An 18,012-nucleotide genomic window follows, 5' to 3' on the forward strand; every position below is an offset into this window, starting at 1 on the left:
TTATAGTATCCCTGACTAGACAGAAAACTGGCTATTTATCTTGAGATTGCTTCACAGACAGACAGGCAGACAGACAGCTAGGCAGAGAGGCAGTCAGGCAGGCAGGCAGGCAGACAGGCAGAAAGCCAGCCAGACAGACAGACAGACAGACAGACAGACAGACAGACAGACAGACAGACAGACAGACAGACAGACAGACAGACAGACAGACAGACAGACAGACAGACAGGTGCGCTATAGATACAGTACCTCAGGGAGGGTTGTACAGTTGTATCAGCATGAGTATCATTTCAGAGGTAGAGTCAGACTGGAGGGATTGAGTGTTGCTACACCAGAGCACTGATACTATAGAGCAGAGCAGCAGACACATTCCCTTTAGGAGGCTGCTGGGTCTACTGGCCATAGACGGCCTGTTTAAAGACCCATAATCCCTGGTCCCTTCCGGGGGGCTTCACTCTGTTGGCCACGGCCCAGGACCCAGGTGATACGATACGGTGGGTGGGGGGGGGGGGGGGGGGGTAACAGAGGTTATATGGGGGTTGGGAGAGGGGACACACAAAGGCTCCCTTTGGAACGAGGCCAGCTGACTGCTCTTGGCATTGCCTGTTGAGTCTTTTGTGCAAAAAGACAGCTTTTGTATTGTTTGCTGTTTTCAAACCTGAAAACTTGCTGCAGTACAATGTATTGGGCCATTATATTTTAAATAAATGGAATCACTCAATTGAAGGAGGACTCAGACTTTCCTTACAGTTATTTTCAAAAACAACCATGTTGGCATTTTGTCTTAATTTTCTCCCATGGTAGTAATTAGAGAGGCAGATGAAACGTCTCAGCATGACTCAAGACCAGTCATCTCAGCCCCTTTCACTGCAGTAATTGCTAGGCTTCCATTCAAGTTTCATTGAAATGGTTCTTTGGTCACATGACTAGGATTATGAAATCTCTTATCCCATGTGACCCCACAGTCAAGACCACAGCTCTAGGATCCCACAGATAAACAGGTAACTGCCAAAATAAAGGAAACACCAACATAAAGCCTGTTAATAAGGCATTGGGCCACCACCAGCCAGAGCACCTTTAATGCACCTTGACATAGATTCTACAGTGTCTGGAACTATATTGAAGGGATGCTACACCATTCATTTGCACACACTGTATATAGACTTTTTTCCTATTGTATTATTGACTATATGTTTGTTTATTCTATGTGTAACTCCGTGTTGTTGTTTGTGTCACACTGCTTTGCTTTATCTTGACCAGGTCGCAGTTGTGAATGAGAACTTGTTCTCAACTAGTCCACCTGGTTGAATAAAGGTGAAATAAAAAATATACAAATAAAACAATTCTTCCACAATCATTTCTATAATTTTGTGTTTTGTTGATGGTGGTGGAAAACTCTGTCTCAGGCGTAGATTCAACATCTCCCAAAAGTGTTCAATTAGGTTGAGATCTGCTGACTGAGACGGCCATGGTATATGATTTACATCGTTGTCATGCTCGTCAAATTATTCAGTGACCACTCGTGCCCTGTGGATAGGGGCATTGTCATCCTGAGCCATGGTAGCCAAAATAATGGCCTTCCTAGCATTTTATACATGACCCTAAGCAGGATGGGATGTCAATTGCTTAATTAACTCAGGAACCACACCTGTGTGGAAGTATCTGCTTTCAATATACTTTGTATCCCTCATTTACTCAAGTGTTTCCATTATTTTGGCAGTTACCTGTACGAGGCTTCACTCCTCAAATGGATTATACATTTTCAATCAATCTTACAAATAAAATCCATCTAAGATTGGAATTATATTTCTTCTTCCCTCTTAACTAAACCCTCATATATGGAGTGATGGTTTATTATACAGCATATTGATGAGCCCCAGAACCTTTACTACTTCTACAAAAAAGGAGGAAAAGTAACAATAAAAGGCTGTGCTTTGGTGTGATGTGGGCGAGAAGTGGACAGTTGGTCAGTATGATGCTGGTGTAGTGATAACTCTCTAACATTTCTAGTGCCAGATGAATTCCCCTGAGCTCTCATCTACTATCCTAGAAACGTGCAGTTCCCCAGAGCACCTGATACTGATCCTGGTCAGTGCATGATGGTAGATATGACTGGAGAAGGATGGCTCTCTACCAATCACACAGCTAATGAAAATCATGTAGAATCCCTCTGGCCAGGGAAATATGTTCAATGGAAAAAGAGTATGTGCTTCAGGCCGTGAGTGATACATTGCTTTCTAACCTTGGGGACTGTTGGGACGACAGCTGGATCAAAATACAGCAATCAATACCACATGCAGCCAAGGAGAAAATGCATGCAATTGGAGACCCCATAATATCTTAATTTCAAGTCTTAATTTCAAGGACATAACATTGGGTTTGTGAGGGAGAGTGTGTGGGTGTGTATGTGTGTGTATGTGTGTGTGTTTGACTGCATATGTGTCAGAAAGATATAAGAGGAGGCAAAGAAAGAGCGAGAGAAAGAGTGAAGAAGAAGATCTATTAAAACCATGTGTTTGGGACAGTGCCATGTGTGTGGGTGCCAGACAGGCCAGGGGAGAGGTGGCAGAGATGCTGCCAGGCTGTGCGTTGGCACTGGGCTGCTCCAGAGCTCAGCCTGGTTTCAATCAGGGAGAGAAATGACAAGGAATAAACCAATGTGAGGAGAAGAGGAAGGCCTGGCAAGCATTAGTCATGGGGATCTGGAAATAAACGTACATCCCCAGCTGTTTCATAGTGCAATATACAATAGAGCAGGTGCAAGCTAATTAAAAATCCCTGCAGTAAAATCACATCAATATAGAGTAGTAAAGCACGGGCATGTAAATAGCAGAGCCAGAGACACACGGTCAGTAGCAGGGGAGGAGAGGATGGGAGAAGGAGAAGAAGAAGCAGGGTGTGGAGGAGTGGATGAGTAACCTCGGGAGTTTATGGGTCAGTATAACTCAGAGCTGAGTCTCTATCACCAAATGTGTTTCCTGTCATAGTGAATCAACCCCATGAAAAGAGGCAGAATTCACCTTAGTCAAACTTCCATAAGCTCTAGCATTACACACAGACAATCAAGCCTACACACAAACCAGCCATCTACAGAGGTACACTCTCACGCACAGGGGTGTGAGTCTGTCAACACAGGCTTTTGGCATCCTGCCAAAGAGAGATGGAGAATGAGAGAAAAGGAGGGAGGGAGAGAGAGAGAGTCCCACAGCCCAGTGCTTCTGCAGGTGCTCATGCTTCAGCCCCGGGGGAGGAGCGGAAGAGAGAAGTGGGGGAGGGGGGAGCAGGCTTTGAGGGAGGAGGGTTGACAGAAGCACAAGCTCGGACACAGCAGCTCACCACACCAAAACTCACCTGTTATTCTCCTAAGAAGAAGATGGGTAAATTAGGGCAAGGCCAGCACACATATAATGAGTCCCAAACACTGGTTTAAAACAGGACAGAGAGACCCAGCACATGCCAGAGCTCAGAGGCTTGACAGTATGAGCCTTTGAGGATAGCGTGACATGAGGATATGTCAACAAAAGGAACTGAACCTTTTAAATATACAGTGTGTTTATATATATATACACAGCTGAAGTCTGAAGTTTACATACACTTAGGTTGTAGTCATTAAAACTTGTTTTTCAACCACTCTACAAATTTCTTGTTAACAAGCTACAGTTTGGCAAGTCGGTTAGGGCAACAACTTTGTGCATGACTCAAAGAATTCTTCCAACAATTGTTTACAGACAGATTATTTCACTTATAATTCACTGTATCACAACTCCAGGGGTCAGAAGTCTACATACACTAAGTTGACTGGGCCTTTAAACAGCTTGGAAAATTCCAGAAAATGTCATGGCTTTAGAAGCTTCTGTTAGGCTAATTGACATAATTTGAGTCAATTGGAGGGGTACCTGTGGATGTATTTCAAGGCATACCTTCAAACTCAGTGCCTCTTTGCTTGACATCATGGGAAAATCTAAAGAAATCAGCCAAGACCTCAAGTAAAATTGTAGACCTCCACAAGTCTGGTTCTTCCTTGGGAGCAATTTCTAAACGCCTGAAGGTAATATGTTCATCTGTACAAACAACAGTACGCTAGTAACACCATGGGACCACACAGCCATCATACCGTTCAGGAAGGAGACGCGTTCTGTTCTGAACATACTTTGTATGCAAAAAGTACAAAGGACCTTGTAAAGATGCTGGAGGAAACAGGTACAGGTACAAAAGTATTTATATCCACAGTAAAACGAGTCCTATATCAACATAACCTGAAAGGCCGCTCAGCAAGGAAGAAGCCACTGCTCCAAAACCGCAATAAAAAAGCCAGACTACAGTTTTCAACTGATCATTGGGACAAAGATCGTACTTTTTGGAGAAATGTCCTCTGGTCCGATGAAACAAAATTAGAACTGTTTGGCTGTAATGCCCATTGTTATGTTTGGAGGGAAAAGGGGGAGGCTTGCAAGCCGAAGAACTCCATCCTAAAAGTGAAGCATGGGGGTGGCAGCATCATGTTGTGGGGGTGCTTTGCTGCAGGAGGGACTGGTGCACTTCACAAAATAGATGGCATCATGAGGAGGAAAGTATATGGATATATTGAAACAACATCTCAAGACATCAGTCAGGAAGTTAAAGCTTGGTCGCAAATGGGTCTTCCAAATGGACAATGACCCCAAGCATACTTCCAAAGTTGTGGCAAAATGGCTTAAGGACAACAAAGTTAAGGTATTGGAGTGGCCATTACAAAGCCTTGACCCCAATCCTATAGAAAATGTGTGGGCAGAACTGAAAAAGCATGTGTGAGCAAGGAGGCCTACAAACCTGAATCAGTTACACCAGCTCTGCCAGGAGAAATAGGCCAAAATTCGCTCAACTTATTGTGGGAAGCTTGTGGAAGGCTACCCGAAATGTTTGACCCATGTTAAACAATTTAAAGGCAATGCTACTAAATACTAATTGAGAGAATGTCAACTTCTGACCCACTGAGAATGTGATGAAAGAAATAAAAGCTGAAATCAATCATTCTCTCTAATATTATTCTGACATTTCACATTCTTAAAATAAAGTGGTGATCCTAACTGACCTAAGACAGGGAATTATTACTCTGACTAAATGTCCGGAATTGTGAAAAACTGAGTTTAAATGTATTTGGCTAAGGTGTATGTAAGCTTCCGACTTCAACTGTATATATATATTCAGGTTGTTCAGTTTTAATATTTCATACACATTTCATTGTTTACAATTTAAGATTACTTCATACAGTTAGATTTCTTCAGACATCTTAAAGAACATTGTTAGAAGGCTATGCTTCTCACCTACTGGTCCCAGGGACACAAAGAACTGAACCTTTTTAAAGACATCCAAAGCATCTTCTGCCCGATTAACGTTTTCCATAATTACTTCCAAGAAGTGAGAGAAATAAATACTTCAAATAAATCAACATGGACACTTTCGTTGTCTGTCACTTTGATGTTTTATTTGCCTCTAACTTTCTCATTGTGATACTGTACCCTTCCCCTCTCTCTCTCTCTCTCTCTCTCTCTCTCTCTCTCTCTCTCTCTCTCTCTCTCTCTCTCTCTCTCTCTCTCTCTCTCTCTCTCTCTCTCTCTCTCTCTCTCTCTCTCTCTCTCTCTCTCTCTCTCTCTCTCTCTCTCTCTCTCTCTCTCTCTCTCTCTCTCTCTCTCTCTCTCTCTCTCTCTCTCTCTCTCTCTCTCTCTCTCTCTCTCTCCCTCTCCCTCTCCCTCTCCCTCTCTCTAAATTAGCCATTCCACTAAAAAAGAGAGAAAAAACACATAGGCGGATTGTATTTGCTCAGCAGAATTTAATATGAGTGAGTTGGATGTGGTTTTCTCTAGGGCCAATCCCCTGGAGACACATCCATCTCCCAGAGATGTCCAGGACAAAGGGGAGGCTGGCCCTGCACAGCCTGACTGCAGCTCCAGCAGACAGAGGCCGCCTTGTCTGACAACCCCACAGAGCAGAGTGAGTCAACTCTCTGAGGAGAGGGAGAGAGAGGGGAGGGAGTGGTGGAGGAGGAGAAAGTTGAAAGAAAGAGAGAAAGATAAATCAAGAGCTATAGAGTGATCGAAAGTTTCAAAAAAATATTTAAATAGAAGGGGACATGGGCGACAGAAACAATAAAAAGATAGAGAGGGTGCTTTAAATACCAAGGAGGGGGGGTAGGTGTAATCGCTAACCACCCTAGACAGCCTTGTCAGATAGTGGCCACAGTGTGAAGACATGTTTATCTGCAGCGCAGAGCTGTGGCAGCCTGGGTCCCTGCTGGATGCCTGCTCTATTTCATTTCAATTCAATTTAAATGGCCTTTATTGGCATGTGAACATATGTTTACATTCCCCAAAGCAAATGAAATAATCATACAAAAGTGAGACAAAACAAAAAACATAAAACATTTAGAGTAAACATTGCACTCATGAAGGTTTCAAAAGGATAAAGACATTTCAAATGTTATATTATCAGCTACGTAAAGCTTTTTTAAACAATATGCAGATAGTAGTAGTACAAATAGTAATAGTACAAATAGTAGTACTACAAATAGTATTAGTACAAATAGTAGTAGTACAAATAGTAGTAGGGAAAGACAAGTAAACAGATAAATATTGGTTGTATTTCAAATAAATACATCTAAATATTGGACATCTATAAACAACAGGTGTAGACTAACAGTGAAACTACAGGCCCTTACTACAGGACCATCAAACATTCCCCAACAATGCAGAGAGAAACAACAGGTGTAGACTAACAGTGAAATGCTTACTACAGGCCCTTCCCAACAATGCAGAGAGAAACAACAGGTGTAGACTAACAGTGAAAACTACAGGCCCTTCCCAACAATGCAGAGAGAAACAACAGGTGTAGACTAACAGTGAAATGCTTACTACAGGCCCTTCCCAACAATGCAGAGAGAAACAACAGGTGTAGACTAACAGTGAAATGCTTACTACAGGCCCTTCCCAACAATGCAGAGAGAAACAACAGGTGTAGACTAACAGTGAAATGCTTACTACAGGCCCTTCCCAACAATGCAGAGAGAAACAACAGGTGTAGACTAACAGTGAAATGCTTACTACAGGCCCTTCCCAACAATGCAGAGAGAAACAACAGGTGTAGACTAACAGTGAAATGCTTACTACAGGCCCTTCCCAACAATGCAGAGAGAAACAACAGGTGTAGACTAACAGTGAAATGCTTACTACAGGCCCTTCCCAACAATGCAGAGAGAAACAACAGGTGTAGACTAACAGTGAAATGCTTACTACAGGCCCTTCCCAACAATGCAGAGAAACAGAAACAACAGGTGTAGACTAACAGTGAAATGCTTACTACAGGCCCTTCTCAACAATGCAGATGCTTACTACAGAAACAACAGGTGTAGACTAACAGTGAAATGCTTACTACAGGCCCTTCCCAACAATGCAGAGAGAAACAACAGGTGTAGACTAACAGTGAAATGCTTACTACAGCCCTTCCCAACAATGCAGAGAGAAACAACAGGTGTAGACTAACAGTGAAATGCTTACTACAGGCCCTTCCCAACAATGCAGAGAGAAACAACAGGTGTAGACTAACAGTGAAATGCTTACTACAGGCCCTTCCCAACAATGCAGAGAGAAACTAACAGGTGTAGACTAACAGTGAAATGCTTACTACAGGCCCTTCCCAACAATGCAGAGAGAAACAACAGGTGTAGACTAACAGTGAAATGCTTACTACAGGCCCTTCCCAACAATGCAGAGAGAAACAACAGGTGTAGACTAACAGTGAAATGCTTACTACAGGCCCTTCCCAACAATGCAGAGAGAAACAACAGGTGTAGACTAACAGTGAAATGCTTACTACAGGCCCTTCCCAACAATGCAGAGAGAAACAACAGGTGTAGACTAACAGTGAAATGCTTACTACAGGCCCTTCCCAACAATGCAGAGAGAAACAACAGGTGTAGACTAACAGTGAAATGCTTACTACAGGCCCTTCCCAACAATGCAGAGAGAAACAACAGGTGTAGACTAACAGTGAAATGCTTACTACAGGCCCTTCCCAACAATGCAGAGAGAAACAACAGGTGTAGACTAACAGTGAAATGCTTACTACAGGCCCTTCCCAACAATGCAGAGAGAAACAACAGGTGTAGACTAACAGTGAAATGCTTACTACAGGCCCTTCCCAACAATGCAGAGAGAAACAACAGGTGTAGACTAACAGTGAAATGCTTACTACAGGCCCTTCCCAACAATGCAGAGAGAAACAACAGGTGTAGACTAACAGTGAAATGCTTACTACAGGCCCTTCCCAACAATGCAGAGAGAAACAACAGGTGTAGACTAACAGTGAAATGCTTACTACAGGCCCTTCCCAACAATGCAGAGAGAAACAACAGGTGTAGACTAACAGTGAAATGCTTACTACAGGCCCTTCCCAACAATGCAGAGAGAAACAACAGGTGTAGACTAACAGTGAAATGCTTACTACAGGCCCTTCCCAACAATGCAGAGAGAAACAACAGGTGTAGACTAACAGTGAAATGCTTACTACAGGCCCTTCCCAACAATGCAGAGAGAAACAACAGGTGTAGACTAACAGTGAAATGCTTACTACAGGCCCTTCCCAACAATGCAGAGAGAAACAACAGGTGTAGACTAACAGTGAAATGCTTACTACAGGCCCTTCCCAACAATGCAGAGAGAAACAACAGGTGTAGACTAACAGTGAAATGCTTACTACAGGCCCTTCCCAACAATGCAGAGAGAAACAACAGGTGTAGACTAACAGTGAAATGCTTACTACAGGCCCTTCCCAACAATGCAGAGAGAAACAACAGGTGTAGACTAACAGTGAAATGCTTACTACAGGCCCTTCCCAACAATGCAGAGAGAAACAACAGGTGTAGACTAACAGTGAAATGCTTACTACAGGCCCTTCCCAACAATGCAGAGAGAAACAACAGGTGTAGACTAACAGTGAAATGCTTACTACAGGCCCTTCCCAACAATGCAGAGAGGCCCTTCCCAACAAAGCAACAGGTGTAGACTAACAGTGAAATGCTTACTACAGGCCCTTCCCAACAATGCAGAGAGAAACAACAGGTGTAGACTAACAGTGAAATGCTTACTACAGGCCCTTCCCAACAATGCAGAGAGAAACAACAGGTGTAGACTAACAGTGAAATGCTTACTACAGGCCCTTCCCAACAATGCAGAGAGAAACAACAGGTGTAGACTAACAGTGAAATGCTTACTACAGGCCCTTCCCAACAATGCAGAGAGAAACAACAGGTGTAGACTAACAGTGAAATGCTTACTACAGGCCCTTCCCAACAATGCAGAAAGAGAAACAACAGGTGTAGACTAACAGTGAAATGCTTACTACAGGCCCTTCCCAACAATGCAGAGAGAAACAACAGGTGTAGACTAACAGTGAAATGCTTACTACAGGCCCTTCCCAACAATGCAGAGAGAAACAACAGGTGTAGACTAACAGTGAAATGCTTACTACAGGCCCTTCCCAACAATGCAGAGAGAAACAACAGGTGTAGACTAACAGTGAAATGCTTACTACAGGCCCTTCCCAACAATGCAGAGAGAAACAACAGGTGTAGACTAACAGTGAAATGCTTACTACAGGCCCTTCCCAACAATGCAGAGAGAAACAACAGGTGTAGACTAACAGTGAAATGCTTACTACAGGCCCTTCCCAACAATGCAGAGAGAAACAACAGGTGTAGACTAACAGTGAAATGCTTACTACAGGCCCTTCCCAACAATGCAGAGAGAAACAACAGGTGTAGACTAACAGTGAAATGCTTACTACAGGCCCTTCCCAACAATGCAGAGAGAAACAACAGGTGTAGACTAACAGTGAAATGCTTACTACAGGCCCTTCCCAACAATGCAGAGAGAAACAACAGGTGTAGACTAACAGTGAAATGCTTACTACAGGCCCTTCCCAACAATGCAGAGAGAAACAACAGGTGTAGACTAACAGTGAAATGCTTACTACAGGCCCTTCCCAACAATGACTAACAGTGAAATGCTTACTACAGGCCCTTCCCAACAATGCAGAGAAACAGAAACAGGTGTAGACTAACAGTGAAATGCTTACTACAGGCCCTTCCCAACAATGCAGAGAGAAACAACAGGTGTAGACTAACAGTGAAATGCTTACTACAGGCCCTTCCCAACAATGCAGAGAGAAACAACAGGTGTAGACTAACAGTGAAATGCTTACTACAGGCCCTTCCCAACAATGCAGAGAGAAACAACAGGTGTAGACTAACAGTGAAATGCTTACTACAGGCCCTTCCCAACAATGCAGAGAGAAACAACAGGTGTAGACTAACAGTGAAATGCTTACTACAGGCCCTTCCCAACAATGCAGAGAGAAACAACAGGTGTAGACTAACAGTGAAATGCTTACTACAGGCCCTTCCCAACAATGCAGAGAGAAACAACAGGTGTAGACTAACAGTGAAATGCTTACTACAGGCCCTTCCCAACAATGCAGAGAGAAACAACAGGTGTAGACTAACAGTGAAATGCTTACTACAGGCCCTTCCCAACAATGCAGAGAGAAACAACAGGTGTAGACTAACAGTGAAATGCTTACTACAGGCCCTTCCCAACAATGCAGAGAGAAACAACAGGTGTAGACTAACAGTGAAATGCTTACTACAGGCCCTTCCCAACAATGCAGAGAGAAACAACAGGTGTAGACTAACAGTGAAATGCTTACTACAGGCCCTTCCCAACAATGCAGAGAGAAACAACAGGTGTAGACTAACAGTGAAATGCTTACTACAGGCCCTTCCCAACAATGCAGAGAGAAACAACAGGTGTAGACTAACAGTGAAATGCTTACTACAGGCCCTTCCCAACAATGCAGAGAGAAACAACAGGTGTAGACTAACAGTGAAATGCTTACTACAGGCCCTTCCCAACAATGCAGAGAGAAACAACAGGTGTAGACTAACAGTGAAATGCTTACTACAGGCCCTTCCCAACAATGCAGAGAGAAACAACAGGTGTAGACTAACAGTGAAATGCTTACTACAGGCCCTTCCCAACAATGCAGAAACAGAGAGAGAAACAACAGGTGTAGACTAACAGTGAAATGCTTACTACAGGCCCTTCCCAACAATGCAGAGAGAAACAACAGGTGTAGACTAACAGTGAAATGCTTACTACAGGCCCTTCCCAACAATGCAGAGAGAAACAACAGGTGTAGACTAACAGTGAAATGCTTACTACAGGCCCTTCCCAACAATGCAGAGAGAAACAACAGGTGTAGACTAACAGTGAAATGCTTACTACAGGCCCTTCCCAACAATGCAGAGAGAAACAACAGGTGTAGACTAACAGTGAAATGCTTACTACAGGCCCTTCCCAACAATGCAGAGAGAAACAACAGGTGTAGACTAACAGTGAAATGCTTACTACAGGCCCTTCCCAACAATGCAGAGAGAAACAACAGGTGTAGACTAACAGTGAAATGCTTACTACAGGCCCTTCCCAACAATGCAGAGAGAAACAACAGGTGTAGACTAACAGTGAAATGCTTACTACAGGCCCTTCCCAACAATGCAGAGAGAAACAACAGGTGTAGACTAACAGTGAAATGCTTACTACAGGCCCTTCCCAACAATGCAGAGAGAAACAACAGGTGTAGACTAACAGTGAAATGCTTACTACAGGCCCTTCCCAACAATGCAGAGAGAAACAACAGGTGTAGACTAACAGTGAAATGCTTACTACAGGCCCTTCCCAACAATGCAGAGAGAAACAACAGGTGTAGACTAACAGTGAAATGCTTACTACAGGCCCTTCCCAACAATGCAGAGAGAAACAACAGGTGTAGACTAACAGTGAAATGCTTACTACAGGCCCTTCCCAACAATGCAGAGAGAAACAACAGGTGTAGACTAACAGTGAAATGCTTACTACAGGCCCTTCCCAACAATGCAGAGAGAAACAACAGGTGTAGACTAACAGTGAAATGCTTACTACAGGCCCTTCCCAACAATGCAGAGAGAAACAACAGGTGTAGACTAACAGTGAAATGCTTACTACAGGCCCTTCCCAACAATGCAGAGAGAAACAACAGGTGTAGACTAACAGTGAAATGCTTACTACAGGCCCTTCCCAACAATGCAGAGAGAAACAACAGGTGTAGACTAACAGTGAAATGCTTACTACAGGCCCTTCCCAACAATGCAGAGAGAAACAACAGGTGTAGACTAACAGTGAAATGCTTACTACAGGCCCTTCCCAACAATGCAGAGAGAAACAACAGGTGTAGACTAACAGTGAAATGCTTACTACAGGCCCTTCCCAACAATGCAGAGAGAAACAACAGGTGTAGACTAACAGTGAAATGCTTACTACAGGCCCTTCCCAACAATGCAGAGAGAAACAACAGGTGTAGACTAACAGTGAAATGCTTACTACAGGCCCTTCCCAACAATGCAGAGAGAAACAACAGGTGTAGACTAACAGTGAAATGCTTACTACAGGCCCTTCCCAACAATGCAGAGAGAAACAACAGGTGTAGACTAACAGTGAAATGCTTACTACAGGCCCTTCCCAACAATGCAGAGAGAAACAACAGGTGTAGACTAACAGTGAAATGCTTACTACAGGCCCTTCCCAACAATGCAGAGAGAAACAACAGGTGTAGACTAACAGTGAAATGCTTACTACAGGCCCTTCCCAACAATGCAGAGAGAAACAACAGGTGTAGACTAACAGTGAAATGCTTACTACAGGCCCTTCCCAACAATGCAGAGAGAAACAACAGGTGTAGACTAACAGTGAAATGCTTACTACAGGCCCTTCCCAACAATGCAGAGAGAAACAACAGGTGTAGACTAACAGTGAAATGCTTACTACAGGCCCTTCCCAACAATGCAGAGAGAAACAACAGGTGTAGACTAACAGTGAAATGCTTACTACAGGCCCTTCCCAACAATGCAGAGAGAAACAACAGGTGTAGACTAACAGTGAAATGCTTACTACAGGCCCTTCCCAACAATGCAGAGAGAAACAACAGGTGTAGACTAACAGTGAAATGCTTACAGGCCCTACAGGCCCTTCCCAACAATGCAGAGAGAAACAACAGGTGTAGACTAACAGTGAAATGCTTACTACAGGCCCTTCCCAACAATGCAGAGAGAAACAACAGGTGTAGACTAACAGTGAAATGCTTACTACAGGCCCTTCCCAACAATGCAGAGAGAAACAACAGGTGTAGACTAACAGTGAAATGCTTACTACAGGCCCTTCCCAACAATGCAGAGAGAAACAACAGGTGTAGACTAACAGTGAAATGCTTACTACAGGCCCTTCCCAACAATGCAGAGAGAAACAACAGGTGTAGACTAACAGTGAAATGCTTACTACAGGCCCTTCCCAACAATGCAGAGAGAAACAACAGGTGTAGACTAACAGTGAAATGCTTACTACAGGCCCTTCCCAACAATGCAGAGAGAAACAACAGGTGTAGACTAACAGTGAAATGCTTACTACAGGCCCTTCCCAACAATGCAGAGAGAAACAACAGGTGTAGACTAACAGTGAAATGCTTACTACAGGCCCTTCCCAACAATGCAGAGAGAAACAACAGGTGTAGACTAACAGTGAAATGCTTACTACAGGCCCTTCCCAACAATGCAGAGAGAAACAACAGGTGTAGACTAACAGTGAAATGCTTACTACAGGCCCTTCCAACAATGCAGAGAGAAACAACAGGTGTAGACTAACAGTGAAATGCTTACTACAGGCCCTTCCCAACAATGCAGAGAGAAACAACAGGTGTAGACTAACAGTGAAATGCTTACTACAGGCCCTTCCCAACAATGCAGAGAGAAACAACAGGTGTAGACTAACAGTGAAATGCTTACTACAGGCCCTTCCCAACAATGCAGAGAGAAACAACAGGTGTAGACTAACAGTGAAATGCTTACTACAGGCCCTTCCCAACAATGCAGAGAGAAACAACAGGTGTAGACTAACAGTGAAATGCTTACTACAGGCCCTTCCCAACAATGCAGAGAGAAACAACAGGTGTAGACTAACAGTGAAATGCTTACTACAGGCCCTTCCCAACAATGCAGAGAGAAACAACAGGTGTAGACTAACAGTGAAATGCTTACTACAGGCCCTTCCCAACAATGCAGAGAGAAACAACAGGTGTAGACTAACAGTGAAATGCTTACTACAGGCCCTTCCCAACAATGCAGAGAGAAACAACAGGTGTAGACTAACAGTGAAATGCTTACTACAGGCCCTTCCCAACAATGCAGAGAGAAACAACAGGTGTAGACTAACAGTGAAATGCTTACTACAGGCCCTTCCCAGCAATGCATAGAGAAACAACAGGTGTAGACTAACAGTGAAATGCTTACTACAGGCCCTTCCCAACAATGCAGAGAGAAACAACAGGTGTAGACTAACAGTGAAATGCTTACTACAGGCCCTTCCCAACAATGCAGAGAGAAACAACAGGTGTAGACTAACAGTGAAATGCTTACTACAGGCCCTTCCCAACAATGCAGAGAGAAACAACAGGTGTAGACTAACAGTGAAATGCTGACGGACCCTTCCTAACAATTCAGAGAGAAACAACAGGTGTAGACTAACAGTGAAATGCTTACTACAGGCCCTTCCCAGCAATGCAGAGAGAAACAACAGGTGTAGACTAACAGTGAAATGCTTACTACAGGCCCTTCCCAACAATGCAGAGAGAAACAACAGGTGTAGACTAACAGTGAAATGCTTACTACAGGCCCTTCCCAACAATGCAGAGAGAAACAACAGGTGTAGACTAACAGTGAAATGCTTACTACAGGCCCTTCCCAACAATGCAGAGAGAAACAACAGGTGTAGACTAACAGTGAAATGCTTACTACAGGCCCTTCCCAACAATGCAGAGAGAAACAACAGGTGTAGACTAACAGTGAAATGCTTACTACAGGCCCTTCCCAACAATGCAGAGAGAAACAACAGGTGTAGACTAACAGTGAAATGCTTACTACAGGCCCTTCCCAACAATGCAGAGAGAAACAACAGGTGTAGACTAACAGTGAAATGCTTACTACAGGCCCTTCCCAACAATGCAGAGAGAAACAACAGGTGTAGACTAACAGTGAAATGCTTACTACAGGCCCTTCCCAGCAATGCAGAGAGAAACAACAGGTGTAGACTAACAGTGAAATGCTTACTACAGGCCCTTCCCAACAATGCAGAGAGAAACAACAGGTGTAGACTAACAGTGAAATGCTTACTACAGGCCCTTCCCAGCAATGCAGAGAGAAACAACAGGTGTAGACTAACAGTGAAATGCTTACTACAGGCCCTTCCCAACAATGCAGAGAGAAACAACAGGTGTAGACTAACAGTGAAATGCTTACTACAGGCCCTTCCCAACAATGCAGAGAGAAACAACAGGTGTAGACTAACAGTGAAATGCTTACTACAGGCCCTTCCCAACAATGCAGAGAGAAACAACAGGTGTAGACTAACAGTGAAATGCTTACTACAGGCCCTTCCCAACAATGCAGAGAGAAACAACAGGTGTAGACTAACAGTGAAATGCTTACTACAGGCCCTTCCCAACAATGCAGAGAGAAACAACAGGTGTAGACTAACAGTGAAATGCTTACTACAGGCCCTTCCCAACAATGCAGAGAGAAACAACAGGTGTAGACTAACAGTGAAATGCTTACTACAGGCCCTTCCCAACAATGCAGAGAGAAACAACAGGTGTAGACTAACAGTGAAATGCTTACTACAGGCCCTTCCCAGCAATGCAGAGAGAAACAACAGGTGTAGACTAACAGTGAAATGCTTACTACAGGCCCTTCCCAACAATGCAGAGAGAAACAACAGGTGTAGACTAACAGTGAAATGCTGACGGACCCTTCCTAACATTTCAGAGAGAAACAACAGGTGTAGACTAACAGTGAAATGCTTACTACAGGCCCTTCCCAGCAATGCAGAGAGAAACAACAGGTGTAGACTAACAGTGAAATGCTTACTACAGGCCCTTCCCAACAATGCAGAGAGAAACAACAGGTGTAGACTAACAGTGAAATGCTTACTACAGGCCCTTCCCAACAATGCAGAGAGAAACAACAGGTGTAGACTAACAGTGAAATGCTTACTACAGGCCCTTCCCAACAATGCAGAGAGAAACAACAGGTGTAGACTAACAGTGAAATGCTTACTACAGGCCCTTCCCAACAATGCAGAGAGAAACAACAGGTGTAGACTAACAGTGAAATGCTTACTACAGGCCCTTCCCAACAATGCAGAGAGAAACAACAGGTGTAGACTAACAGTGAAATGCTTACTACAGGCCCTTCCCAACAATGCAGAGAGAAACAACAGGTGTAGACTAACAGTGAAACAACAGGCCCTTCCCAACAATGCAGAGAGAAACAACAGGTGTAGACTAACAGTGAAATGCTTACTACAGGCCCTTCCCAGCAATGCAGAGAGAAACAACAGGTGTAGACTAACAGTGAAATGCTTACTACAGGCCCTTCCCAACAATGCAGAGAGAAACAACAGCCCTTCCCAACAATGCAGAGAGAAACAACAGGACTGCTTACTACAGGCCCTTCCCAACAATGCAGAGAGACTAACAGTGAAATGCTTACTACAGGCCCTTCCCAACAATGCAGAGAGAAACAACAGGTGTAGACTAACAGTGAACAGGCCCTTCCCAACAATGCAGAGAGAAACAACAGGTGTAGACTAACAGTGAAATGCTTACTACAGGCCCTTCCCAGCAATGCAGAGAGAAACAACAGGTGTAGACTAACAGTGAAATGCTTACTACAGGCCCTTCCCAACAATGCAGAGAGAAACAACAGGTGTAGACTAACAGTGAAATGCTTACTACAGGCCCTTCCCAACAATGCAGAGAGAAACAACAGGTGTAGACTAACAGTGAAATGCTTACTACAGGCCCTTCCCAACAATGCAGAGAGAAACAACAGGTGTAGACTAACAGTGAAATGCTTACTACAGGCCCTTCCCAACAATGCAGAGAGAAACAACAGGTGTAGACTAACAGTGAAATGCTTACTACAGGCCCTTCCCAACAATGCAGAGAGAAACAACAGGTGTAGACTAACAGTGAAATGCTTACTACAGGCCCTTCCCAACAATGCAGAGAGAAACAACAGGTGTAGACTAACAGTGAAATGCTTACTACAGGCCCTTCCCAACAATGCAGAGAGAAACAACAGGTGTAGACTAACAGTGCAGAGAGAAACAAAGGTGACTAACAGTGAAACTACAGGCCCTTCCCAACAATGCAGAGAGAAACAACAGGTGTAGACTAACAGTGAAATGCTTACTACAGGCCCTTCCCAACAATGCAGAGAGAAACAACAGGTGTAGACTAACAGTGAAATGCTTACTACAGGCCCTTCCCAACAATGCAGAGAGAAACAACAGGTGTAGACTAACAGTGAAATGCTTACTACAGGCCCTTCCCAACAATGCAGAGAGAAACAACAGGTGTAGACTAACAGTGAAATGCTTACTACAGGCCCTTCCCAACAATGCAGAGAGAAACAACAGGTGTAGACTAACAGTGAAATGCTTACTACAGGCCCTTCCCAACAATGCAGAGAGAAACAACAGGTGTAGACTAACAGTGAAATGCTTACTACAGGCCCTTCCCAACAATGCAGAGAGAAACAACAGGTGTAGACTAACAGTGAAATGCTTACTACAGGCCCTTCCCAACAATGCAGAGAGAAACAACAGGTGTAGACTAACAGTGAAATGCTTACTACAGGCCCTTCCCAACAATGCAGAGAGAAACAACAGGTGTAGACTAACAGTGAAATGCTTACTACAGGCCCTTCCCAACAATGCAGAGAGAAACAACAGGTGTAGACTAACAGTGAAATGCTTACTACAGGCCCTTCCCAACAATGCAGAGAGAAACAACAGGTGTAGACTAACAGTGAAATGCTTACTACAGGCCCTTCCCAGC

This window comes from Oncorhynchus keta, chromosome 29 (genome assembly GCF_023373465.1).
Source record: "Oncorhynchus keta strain PuntledgeMale-10-30-2019 chromosome 29, Oket_V2, whole genome shotgun sequence".
Taxonomy (NCBI): domain Eukaryota; kingdom Metazoa; phylum Chordata; class Actinopteri; order Salmoniformes; family Salmonidae; genus Oncorhynchus; species Oncorhynchus keta.